Here is a 13412-nt window from a genome sequence, read left to right as displayed (position 1 = left end):
ATCAAATTGCCATTTAAGGGGATGTCATTCTTTATACATAAGCACCTAGGAAGGAGCTGGAGTCAGGTCTTTTAATCAGGTTCGGATTCTAAAAGGATACCAGAGAAAGCTTGGGAAATTACACTTAACAGTGATCTCCTGTGTCTTAATTTGCTACAAAAATGTGTGGTAGAAAAAGAAAAAAAAAAAAAAAAAAAGACAAACAGAAACCCACTCTGGGTTATATAGCAAGAGATGAAGGAAAAACTTTCAACCCAGGGTTTCCGTGTTGACACAGGGCAACTTGATCCTTGGCAACTGTTGTAGTTTGGCTTTGGGAGGTGAAGGTCCCACTGACAACCCCTGCTATGGTATTCCACACACTGTGTGGTGGGGTAACTTCCATCCTGCAGTCTGACCCATTGTCAGTCATGCTTTTTCTGGCAGGGAAGATTATAGAGAAGTTATTTGGGGATTGGGTTATTATTGAAAGTTTTTGTTTGTTTGTTTATCTACACTTGTTTATGCTGTGAGCCAAACCTCTATTTAAAGTTGATACTCACTTTCAATATTTTATTTCCTATTATTATGTATGTCATGAATAGTTATCTCGATGTAAATATAAAGATTTTTTTTTTCTGTAGATAGTGAACTCTTTTTTTTAAAAAAAGGGAAAAGGGAAACATTTTTATAAAGTTATATTTTAATCACCATTTTTATACATTGTAGTTAACTACAAGCCCAGTAAAAGAGTAATGATTCATATGCACGGAGGTCTATGGACAGCCACTCATCTGCCTATTCTAATTTAAGTGATAATCAGATGCAGTTATTTTTGCCAATTAAATGAGGATGCTGCAAAGAATTTTTTTTCACTAATAAATTTTGCTAACTGAATAAATTTTGGGTCCATGTCTCCCACATGACTTTCTTAACCAATACCAAATTTTTATAGTTGGTGACCATATCTTTGCAACACTTTTTGGTTATGCCTCTTTCTTCAGTACAACTACAGACCTGCTCGTTGTGTACTGTAAACAATATCAGCTTCTAAGTAAACCTTGATTGTGATTTCTTTTTATTTCCTCTGAAGTCACAGAAAGGAGAGTTTATATTAAAAATGCCTTTGTTTCTCATAAATGGATATTATATTCTCCCTTTTCAAGTCATGATTTTATAATTATGGCAATTTAAAAATAATACAATAAAAATAAACATGGTTTCAGGGCAAATTCTCTAACAAAAAAAAAATGTAGAAAGGATCAAACAGATGCATGATCTACCTTAATAATTAGAACATATTTTAATCTAGTTCTCCATTAACATCAGATCTTCATTGTTTAGGACTTACTGAATTGCTTCAGTTTTCTTGGTATTGCCTGCATATCTCTATGTTTGCAAAAATTACTGTGATTACCCAGTGAATTTAACTGTTCTCCTTCTCTTGCAAGGAAGAGAAGGAAACAAAGAAAGCATTTATGTTCTCATACCTTTTACATCTAATTACTAAAGAAAACTAATCCTTTGCCCTTTTTCAAATGCTGTACATCTCTAAAATAAATATAAATTAAAGGAAAAGCCAGGTGCAGAACTAGTGAAATGGAATAATAGCAGGACAGTTGGGCATCCTTAATCACCTACTGCCAGTTTTATCAAAGCTGTATGACCCAAGTAGGGGCCAGTCTGGCTGCTATAGTGAAGGTCTCAGCAAACTGCCTTGTTTTGTTTTGTTTTAATGTACAAGAACTAATAGGAATAATAGTGCCCAAAGCTATGAAAGCTTCATCATTCCAGAATTGTGTTCATCAATCCAAGCAGGTCAGTAATTTTTTTCTTCAAAAATAAATTGCAATTCTATAAAGCTATAAGTCAATTGAAATAAGGGGTTGGAGATTCTCCAAGTGTGTGACTTTCATATACATCCAGTACATCTTAAAGAATGCCTGGGGACAGACAGGTATTTTCCGCTAGTGGGGTTCTCCCCTTTTTGGTAACAGCAATATTGTGTTCACATCCAATTCCAGAACTTACTTCCTGTGGTGCCAATGTATTTGTTGCAATTTGCTACATTTTTATAAGAGCCTATTTATAGGTGCCATTAGATTAACTCAGGTCTTTCAAATGAAGGAATTTCTAGCCCACATAAGGAAAAGGATAATTATCTAGACAACTGTAACATTGATGGTAGGAAAAGTGAGAACTGATTACCTGGATGCCCATGGTTGCTCTCTGTTAAGTAAAAGATGGGGCATATTCTGAGTGTCACCGATGTTATTTTCAGCATGCTAATAGAATGTCTTTCTGATTATCTCTCTAAGCCAACCTTTAGAATATTGTTTCCTTGGTGAATACACCACTTTTGGTTTTTTGAAAAAACTGTACTTTTTTGTCATTTATTTAAGACCTGGTTTTGCTCTCAGTACAAGATGAAGACAGTAGCTCTGTGTGGGGCTACATCTACACTGATCTTCATCTGTCAAGTGAAGATATTTCCTAGTATGTTTAAGAAAGTACCCATTTAAAAAAATAGAATATATAATTCTGTCTGTTCTATTTTGGTTGAATTTCAGACCAAATCTTGCCATTGAACTCCCAGTAAAAATAAATAATTGAATGTCCTGCAGACTGTTCATATTGGATGTATGTAGACTGTTAATTTGCAATTTTCCTATGTCCCCTGCCTTTCTTACCCAGAGAACTTTCTTTGAAGGTAAAAGCTGTGCAAGAGGCATGAGACTCAGGCCTATTCTTTGTTTAAATGATGGAAAAATATAAATTATTTTCTAAGTAATAAAAATATAAAAATTATCATTGTAAATAAAGTCTAAAGTTTGAAATAACTGATTTATAAAAGTGACCTATTTGTGTGATGAACAATTCCTGACTAATGAGAAATGAATAATCCAAAAATTCATTTATTTCTACTTTGGAATGAGGAATTCTTGGTGCTTCTATGTGGTATGAGGATCTCCACTTTCCTCATCATTTATAATATATCTAAAATAAGAAAAATTCCTATAAGGGTCTTCTTGTCTTTTTCTCTCATCTTAACCTTGACTCCCATTTAGTATCTTTCCTGATTTATATGCCATTTGCTAATGAGCTGCCTTTTCCTAATTTATATGCCTTTTGCAAATTTACTGCCTTTTCAAACTGTCAAAAGGCTCCAGTGAAGCAAAATTCGGTTAACTTTTGTAGTTAAGAGTAAATCAAGATTCTTCTTATTCTAAAAATTGCCAGTTAATGTGTGTGGAAAAATATTAATAAAATTGTGAATGCTATTAGCTCAATTCCAGATAGCTGAGAGCTAAAATATCTATGTTTTTAGAAATCAAACTGAGCTTCCATTCATCCCTTCTAACAAGCAGCAAAACCTTTTATGAGCATTGTTCTAGGTCATTTATTTCTCTGGTTTCCCCAAAAAGTCAAACTAATAATTTGTTAAATTTTCAGTCCATGTTTTAAAAATCTGTTCAACCAAATTCAATTTAACGTTAGGAAACCAATTAGCTGTGTTAGGTCAAGAGCATTTCGAAATTAAATTAGCTTTCTAATTAAGGAAAACATACCAATTTTAGGACCTATATTTATATATCAATTTGTTCATCTACAAAGTATTTAAATTCTTATTGGAAATTCAATTGTGGATGAATTAAACTATAAGCAATGAGTTACACTACAAATAGGATGTAGGTTACGTAAGTTGAGGTTTGCATAAGCATTTGCATGTTTTACACCAATGAACTATGCTCAGAGAACAAGAATATAGTTTCCAATCTATATTATGCACCATGGATGCTGGGCAATTTGTGTATTTATTAAAATAATGTTGCTTTTACCTTACCAAATGATGCTTTTACTTTACCTGAATTAAATCTTTATGTTTTCACTAGTAAATCATTCTAATGACAGGCTAACAATGGTGAAAAATAATTGAGCTTTTTTTTTTTTTTTTTTTTTTTTTTTTTTTTTGCTAAATATGTTTGAAGATACAAAACTGGAGATTAAGATTTTATTTACTTGGTGGAGCACAATGTTAATCTGATGATTAAAAAATACTGATCCAGTATAAATTATGTTAGTGTAGGTAAAACCATAAAGTACACTGTATGGAATTATGTATAGATGAAAAACAAAATTGGCTTTTTATGTATGCTTGAGGCTTTAAAAAAGAATCCAAATTTTCTGTCTAAAGATAGCTAGTTATTCTTCATATTATGTTTTAAATTTGATTACCTTGGCACACATTGGTGTCTCTGGATTTCTACTTCCCTAAAGATTTATGTAGCACAGGAAAGCTAAGCCTTCTCCTTATAGATGAATATTGAACATGTCCATGTTCAGACAGATTTCCTCATCGCTTCAAATCAAGAAGTGGTTCTTCAATCATGAATACAATTCCAAAAAACAAAAAATCCTTCAAGGTAATTAAATAATTATAAGTATTATTAAGAATGTTGAGTATTATTAAGAATATCAGATGTAAGTATTATTAAGAATGTTTAAATTTATTTACTCAAACCTAAGCTATTTTAAAATCTTTTTATTTAAATAAGCTGAAACCCACAAAATAACATTCCATGGTACTGAGATGCTGAATATTTTGGTAGAATCAGAACTAGTATCAACTAACAGAAAAGTGGAAAGAAGATTTCTTTCTTTTTCCAATGTCCTTTGTGGCTCATAAGGAAAAATGTTTTAAGAAGGATCCAAATAAATTAGATCCAAATAAATTTAATCTCAACAATTTAACTTTTCTTAAGCACACAAATTATAGTCTGATCTCTTCTGAGTTATTATAAGATAAAGGACTGTATTATTCAGCAATGTATCATGGTATAGGTTGTTATAAAATGAGTGTCCTATTAATGTAGATTTTATTTTACTAAATTCTAACACAAAAAACCAAACACTTATCTTTCCTGCTAAGAGAAACTAAACCTTACTAATCTTGGCCTTCACATATGAAGCATTGAACAGTTAGTAAATGACAGTCACTGCGTATATCTACCAGGTATGATCAACTGGTAGGTTAGAATTTGAAATTCATTAATAAGAAAGTAATCTTAAAAGCTTTTAAGCCTTAATGCATTAATATTTCACTTTCATTGAAAGTTCCTATTTCAAATGAAACAGAAACGACAGCAGGGAATTCTTCGTTTCCTCTTTCAAAAAACAAAACAAAAACCAAAACCAAAGTCAGACTCCTAGGGGAAATGCCTGGCTTCTCTTCAATTCTACTTCTCTAACTCAATGTTAGTTAAAAAAAAAAACAAGCAGAAATCCTCCTCTGCCATCATAAAAAGACAGAATGTCTTTCAACTCAAGTTCTAGCTCACCACGCCTGGTTTCATGGCAAAGCCCATGGTCCTATAAAACAAAAAAAAGCAGAGCTATGGATTGAGAATGAACACTCCATAAAACTTGCAGTACATCCAAGGGCACCTCTCTATCTTTGTTACAAATCAATTTCATTGCTCTGGAGGCAAAATGAATGGATTCATATTTTAACCCTGACTTCCTTTATGACAATGAGTACATATACATGTTTCTGAATGTGAATTAACCATTACAGTTTGAAAACTGCTGCTTGAATAACTTGAAGAGATGGATTTTTTTATTCTAGTAATTTTATTTCCTATGTAATAGCAAAATACTCAGATGTTCAATGTGAAATTAAAAATAATTGATGTTTTCCTTGTGTATATAAATTGTTGGTTGATAGAATTTCTCATTATCTTTCTTTACAAAAGATCCCAACTGATTATTTTTATGACTCCAAACCCCATATTATATCATATATTTCATTTTAGCTATTTATAAGTATAATCTACTACGATAACGTCACTATCTCTAAGCTATCTCTTAACATATCTATATATTAGCTGTTAGTGGGATTTTAACAGCTTGACTTTGAATATATATTTGTTCATTAGCTTAAGAAATCACTAATTTTTATACTCTGTAAAATATTTGCATGAGATTTTTAGCATATTCTGTTTGCCTAACTGGTGTTTATTTTTTATTTTTCACTCATGAGTGTCAGTTTATGTTTTAATATAGACTTTAAAAAAAAAATACCATTTTTGTTCCAACAAGGTAAATTTGTTAGTTGACAAGCACTGGAAATAAATATTACTGAACCTACCCACCCCTGATATTTCTTCCTCAAGACTTTTATCATGCAAATCACAAAATGAAAACCGGTGCTTTTATAAATATTCTAGAGCTCTCAATGCAAAATAATGAAAACAAGATTCCTCCCTGACTTTCTCTAATGATATCAGGGTATGTTACTGAAAGAACTGTAATCTGAATTTAGAGTGGTTTTGGTTTTGGTTGGTTTGATTAATTTGATTTGAATTTTGGTGTTAAAATGTGCTGATTCCTGACAGAGCAATTGTTCTGGTAAGTCATACGTCTTCCTGACAGGAAAAAAAAGCAAAAAACTGTCGCTGGAAAATTCTAATTAGCAGATCCCAAATATTTGACCTTGAAGAATATTTGCAAACCAAGAAAGTATTGGATTAGTTAATTTAATGTTCCCAAAAGCAATATTTTCAAATAACTGTCAACCAAAGTGACACTGTAGGGAATGCCATTTGTATAGAACAGTTTTTAGCAATTAATTTTCACTACTCTCATAAAACCTTAATATGTTTATTAATTAACTGCCGGATTTATTAACTCAGAAAAGCAAGAGTAAGCCTTTGGAACTTTAGTGATCATTTTGCAATTGAAATAAATCTTGTCCTTTCACCTGTATCTTGCACTTATATATGTAGCAATACTTAGTATCCCGTCACAAGTATTGTTAAGTCTCTTAATTAGTCGCTAATAAATGTTTTGTAAAAAGTAGAATCTGTACAGAAAAAATATTACATAAATTGTATTTTTATCAGTTTTTAGCTTAGACACGATATTGATGCTCCCTTTTTGCCAGAATTACTGGAAGTGCCTCTTGGTTTTATATATTCAAAATTATTAAAATTGTGTCATATCAATGTGGATGTTACAATGTGAAGATAATGTATAATATAAAAATCATTCTGTGGTATCAAGTTTTATGTAGTTATTCATGCAACTTAAATCCTGCAGGTGTCTGAAGACATCCCTTTTTTTCATATCCAAATACAGAGTCTTGGTACCTAACTTACTCTGTAGTGAGATACCCATTGGCCTTCCCGCAATTTCCATGGAACCCCAGAGGATTTATTTTCTCATAGTCACATCTCCCTCCCTATAGCTGACAAATTCTTAGGCACAATTATTATCTAACTCTCTGCAACTAAGGTATATCCTTCCTCTAATCAAATAATTAGCACCAAAACTGATACTCACATTTCTGGTATTCAACTTCCAAGTTCTATAAAATAGACAGTTGTGACCTCTACCTAAACTTCTCAAGGAATTAATTCTTCATTTTATACATATTGATTTTCCCATTACCTATGAGAGCAAATCTTTATTTGTCTCAGTCAAATATATCACTGGAATATTTATACACTCTATACACACATTTTTTTCTTTTTGTATGTGAGTGCACACACACATTCTTCCAACTGCATGCAGCACAACAGAGCACAAATGACTATGTCTTCTTGAGTTATGAATTTTTTCCCTCTTCCAGATCTTTCTTCTCGTGGTGATACTGTGGTTCTCAGTGAAAGGCTGGCAATAGCTGGGAAGTCCAGTTTGAGGCTTCATTAACTTCCTTCAATTCAAATCAAAATTAGTCTTTAGTAAGGAAAAGAATTACATGCAACGTAATTTATTTGAGTCAGTTTCATCCTGATTGGATGATAATGATGGATAAATTCTAATGGAGACTGAGATCTAATGGAGACTGAGATCTGAACCAGAGTAAAGGGATACTGTGGTCATTACATGAAATATGAAGCCTCAGAGATCAGATTAGTGTGTCCTTGGCCACACTCATCCATACTTGGTCCAACTCTACATAACACTACTATACTCACTAAACCACATGGGGCGGAGTTTGAGATATGATACCCCAACCAATGTTAAAAAAGGAAAAGAAAAATTAGTTCTTAAATAATTAGAAAACCCATTGCTCGGTATGTTAGATTTAGGCACCAATTTTGCTTATTTTAGCCCTGAACCTACTTCATGTCCTGAACGTTGTCTCTGACATCATTGCTGGCTTAAGGAGGGAACCCCAGGCCTATCCTACAGAAATCTGTCAGATTTGAAGTTGTGTTGAGCTGCCCAAGCTGTATGGTCTTCTGGGCTACTGGGACCAGATAGAGCTGGGTAGGAATTGGGGAGGGGTTGCTTCATACTTTGGAGTCAGCAGTCAGCAATGGGATAGCTCCTTGGTGGAGCTGCTCCTTGCTGTACTGTCAATTTGACTGTCTTTTCAGTAGCCAGAAATGAATTCACTGAAGGCCTGGCCTCTGGTCTTCAGAGACTTTGAAGTAACTAAAGATGATATATGAGTTTTCCATTTTTTCCATGATAAATTACCACAAATGTGACTTTAGAAAAATAAATGTATTAGTTCATAGCTCTGTGGATCAGAAGTCTGAGCTTGGCTAGGTTCCCTAGTTTGGAAATCTCAAAAAACTGAAATCAAGGTGTTTACCAGCCAGGTTCTTCACTGAAGAATCCATTTCAAAGCTCACTAGGATTGTTGGCAGAAAACAATTCCTTGCGGAAATAGTGCTGGTGCTGGCACTCTTTCAGCTTTTTAAGCCACCTGTATTCCTCCTGGTATTCCTTCTTCGCCTTTCGACTTCCAAACAAGCAGTGGCACATGATTCCTTCTCACACCTTCAGACATTCTGACTTCTGACACATCTCTTCCATCTCTAGCTGAAGAAAGTTCTCTGTTTTTAAGGGCTCATGTGATTATATTGGGCCAAATAATCCATGATGATCTCCCTAGTTTAACATCTCCCCTTATATATGAAAAGTTAGGATGTGGATATCCTTGGGAGCTATAATTCTGTCTTCCACAATTCAAGAAAAGGATGAGTAGCACAATGAAGATAATAAAGGCATATGGACCACACGGTTGTCCCACATAATGGAAGTTCATGCTCATAGTGAAATTGGTGGTTCATTTTCAAAAGTCAGTAAAGGCACTGGGGAAAGCAGGGAAGATCCATTCTTAAGAATGCCGGAATAGTGACCAGCCTGGGTAACTTGGCAAGACCTCATCTCTACAATAAGCCAAAAAAGTTAGCTGGGCGTGGTGGCATGTGCCTGTGGTTCCAGCTACTTGAAAAGTGGAGGAAGAAGGATCACCTGAGCCCAGTAGGTCAAGGTTGTGGTGGCCATGAGCATGCCACTGCACTCCAACCTGGATGAAACTGACTCAAAAAAAAAAAAAAAAAGAATGCTGGAGCATCCTATTGAAAATCAAGTTAGAGTGCCAACTAACCTCTGTGAGATTTGGGTGCAATTTGGTACAATGCAATTCATACACTTAACCTTCTACCAACATATGTTGCTGCTTGTCTTACAGTCAGACTATGTGAATATTGGAATTAAGAGGTGAAAGTAGGAACTGTTCTCCTCACTACTACAGCTATCTTTATTTATGGTGTTTATAGACCCAAATTTAGTGCTAGTTGAACTCGTTGTTACTTAGTTTGTCATTGTTTCTAGACACTTTTAGTAGACAGACCTAGGAGATATGCATATAGATTCAGTGTATATATATATATTTTTTTTTCTCCCAACACTCCAAAAAGTAGAATTTATTTACAAAAAATTGTGTATTTATTCTTACAGGTTTAAACTTCAGTTTCCTTCAAAGTACTATTCGTTTGATGCAATACACCCATAGAGATGCTTTTTCCACTACTCAAAACAGCTTTTGAACTTGTCAATTTCAATGCCTTTTAGTGCTTCTACCATTTTTTGATTCACCTCTTCTACATTGGTAAAACATTTCCCTTCGGGGGCTTTTTTTCTTCTGGGGAAGCAACAACAACGACAGAACAAAACAACAGCAAAAAGAAATAAAGGTGGTTAGAGGAGCAAGAGCGAGTGAGTAGGAGGGGTGGAGCATGGAAGTCATGTCGTTTTTTGGTCACAAACTGCTGCACACCCAGTGCAGTATGGGCAGGTGCATTGTCATGGTGGAAGCCCCAGTCACCTGTTTTCCACAATTCAGGATGTTTCTTCTACAAATTGTGATGCAATCTTGTAAAAACATCCAGATGAAAACTTTGGTTGACCATTTGATCCAGAGAAGAAATCCCAAGTGTGTTTTAAGGGTCTACCCAAGAAATAAATCTGGGTTTTTTGGGTTTTTTTTTTTGGAGTCCTTTCTTGTATATATTTTTCCAGGCTGAAAAACGCTTAATTCAAATTTCAGACTATAAAGTTTTCCTTAATCTCATGGATTTTTATATTATAGATGATATTTAAAGACCAGATGAGGTCATCAAGGGAGCAAATGTAGATAGAGCAAAGGAAGATATTCCAAAGACCAAATTGTGGGGTATTCCAACAATGAAGACTGAAAGCAAATGACCGCTGAGATTGGAGGAAAACTAAAGCAGTGTGGTGTTCTGAAAACCAAGTGAAAAATAAAATTAAAGAGAAGGACACATCAATGGTAAACAATTTTGTTAATAGATCAGTTGACATTAGGTCTAGACATTGACCACTGGATTTAATACTGTGAATGTCTTTGAAGTTTTTTGATGACAATATTTGCAGTGGAGTGATGGGGGCAAAAACTGATTAAAGTTGGTGAAAAAAGCCGGGCTCGGTGGCTCAGGCTGTAATCAGCCTTTGGGAGGCTGAGGTGAGTGGATTGCCTGAGCCCGTGGATTCGAGACCCGCCTGGGCAGGCGAGACATCATCTCCACAATAAAATAAAAAAATTAGGTGGGCGTGGTAGCGCGCGCCTGTAATTCCGGCTACTTGGAAGGCTGAAGCGGAAGGATCGCCGGAGCACAGCAGGTCGAGGCTGCGGTGACTGGGAGCGGCCACTGCAGTCCAGTCTGGGCAACAGAGTGAGATTCCAACTCAAAAAAAAAAAAAAAAAAAAAAAAAGTTGGTGAAAAAAGAATGGGAGGAAAGAAATTTCAGTTAAGGAACCTAGACTAAGACTTGGGCTTAGATGTATGGGCTGTTCATCCAGAGAAGCATGAAGAAAGATCATATGAATCCATGTGTAGATGGAGAGTAAATGTCCTGAAAGCAGATCGTGATATTTCTCCTGATTTTTTTCTATTTCATTAGTGAATTCTCAAAATAAGATCTTCAGCTAGTAATGAGGGCCCAGGAAGAAATAAAATTTTGGAAAATTATTCAGGAGAGAGGTGAAGTGATTAGGTCATTAAAAGGTATTATGTCTAATAATGGCTTTACGGTCCATTGTGGTTAGAGGTTATAAACATAAAATAAGCACTGAGGGCACATTAGTGAGCTATTCTTCAACCATTTAAAGCAACATGGATGCAAACACTAAGGAGACAGAAAGTTGGATTCAACCCATGTGAGGTTTGCCAGGGAAGAACGAAAAACTGAAAGAGGAACAGGAAAATTGAGGGTATACAAAAGGACAAGATTAAAATAATGGTGTTAAGCAAATCACGTAAGGTGGGAAAATAAGAATATGAGTGTTAAGGGTTAAATTATGTTCCCCCAAAAGTTATATGGAAGTCTCAGCCTCTATACCTGTGAATATGACCTTTTTGAAAATAGGTAATCAAGTTAAGAGATCATTGGGGTGGGCTCTAATTTTAAATGACTAGTGCATTTTTAAAATGAGGAGACAAAGACAAAGTCATATGATAAGGGAGGCAGAGACCGGAGTGATGCACCTATAAAACAAGGAATTCCAAGGGTTATTAGCAAACACTAGAAGCAAAAAAGGCAAGGAAGAATTATCCTATATGATTTTCTACTCACACCTTGATTTTGGACTCATGTGAGACAATAAAACTTTGTTGTTTAAGCCACTCAGCTTGTGGTACTTTGTCACTGCAGCATTTATATATCATCTATGGTTAATTTCACATCATAATGACAGAGCTGAGTGGCTGTGATAGAGATTGTATGGTACTGCAAAACCTAAAATATTTATCATTTGTACCTTTATAGAAAAAGTTGGTCAGGACTATGAAAATGGGAATGAGAGACTGTGGTAGTCTACAACCCAGTGAAAGGTTTTACATATATAAGAGGCTATGAATATTTTGTAACATTCTATAATATGTACATTCAAAATGGTAACATTCACTGTGGACTGTGAGAATAAGCAAAGAAATCATGTCAGGGAGTGAATTTGAGCAAGTTGAGAATAGACCAAATTACATTCTCAGGGGAGAATTGCATTTCTTGGTGAGGAAAAGTAGGCCCTTTAAGCTTTCAGCTGGATAATACTATCTTCCCTTTATTGCGCCAATAACCACCTGTTAGACACTGAAAAGTCTAACACTTACAGTATTATGATGTTTACTCACTATTTCTGATGACAAAGACTGATTGATTGCTGAAATAAAATATTTGGTCTTTCAGTATCTGGATATACCATTGCTTCATTGTAAGGTTTAAGATAAACCTTACATTTCCTACAATCTCTTTTTTTCCTTTTGTAGCAAAATGTGATTTTAATAATGTTGATTAACTATCCTGACCATTATGTGAACTGAAATCATATATGTAATGTGATGTGTTACCATCAAGTCATTTAGTGCTTTATTTGCAATATGCTTTTAAATGTATGATATAATTTAATCTTTAAAACAACTCTGTACATCTATTTTTGTTTTTTTCTTAACAAAACAAAATCTGTTTCACAAAGGATAAAGTTGAGACTCATCAAAATTAAGTGACCAGCCCAGGGTCTCAGCCATTTAAGAACAGGGAGAATCTTGGGTCATTCTGGTAGCAAATTCATTTATTGGTTGGAATCAAATGTAAGTGAATACTGTTCAGAATCCTCTAAAATTGTTATCTTGGAATTTTTTTTCTTTTTTAGAATTATAGAATTTCTTAGTGCAGGGATTTCTTTTTTCCTTAGAATTGGGTAGAAGAAATAATTGAATGCCAAAAATTCAATGTATTTTCCTTCTTTTTCTGTTTTCAAGACTCAGAAATTATGGATATGAAAAATTGATCGTATCTCTAAGAATTAACTGTTTCTGTAGCTCTGCAGAATTTTGATTCTGACCTAATATTTGGTCAGAAAAGAAAACCATGCAGTAATTTAGCCCAAGAAACTTTTTTCAAAAACAAAACAAAGCAAAAACAAAAACAAACAAACAAAAACACAAGGATCCCAGTGATGTCCCTGAGGAACAATTGGCTTAAAAACTTTTTGGAAGGAGAAGGAGGGGTCTTTGTTACAAACTTCCGTCCCTCCTCTGGCTTCTGTTCCCTTACCCTCTGCCCCCTGCAGAGTTGTGTTTTCTGGGAATCAGCAAGTAAGATCACAAGTGGTCTTT

This window comes from Carlito syrichta, unplaced genomic scaffold, assembly GCF_000164805.1.
Source record: "Carlito syrichta isolate Samal-C Ts95f unplaced genomic scaffold, Tarsius_syrichta-2.0.1 Scaffold302012, whole genome shotgun sequence".
Taxonomy (NCBI): domain Eukaryota; kingdom Metazoa; phylum Chordata; class Mammalia; order Primates; family Tarsiidae; genus Carlito; species Carlito syrichta.
The sequence above is the reverse complement of the archived record's forward strand: the minus strand, read 5'-3'. Positions refer to the sequence as shown.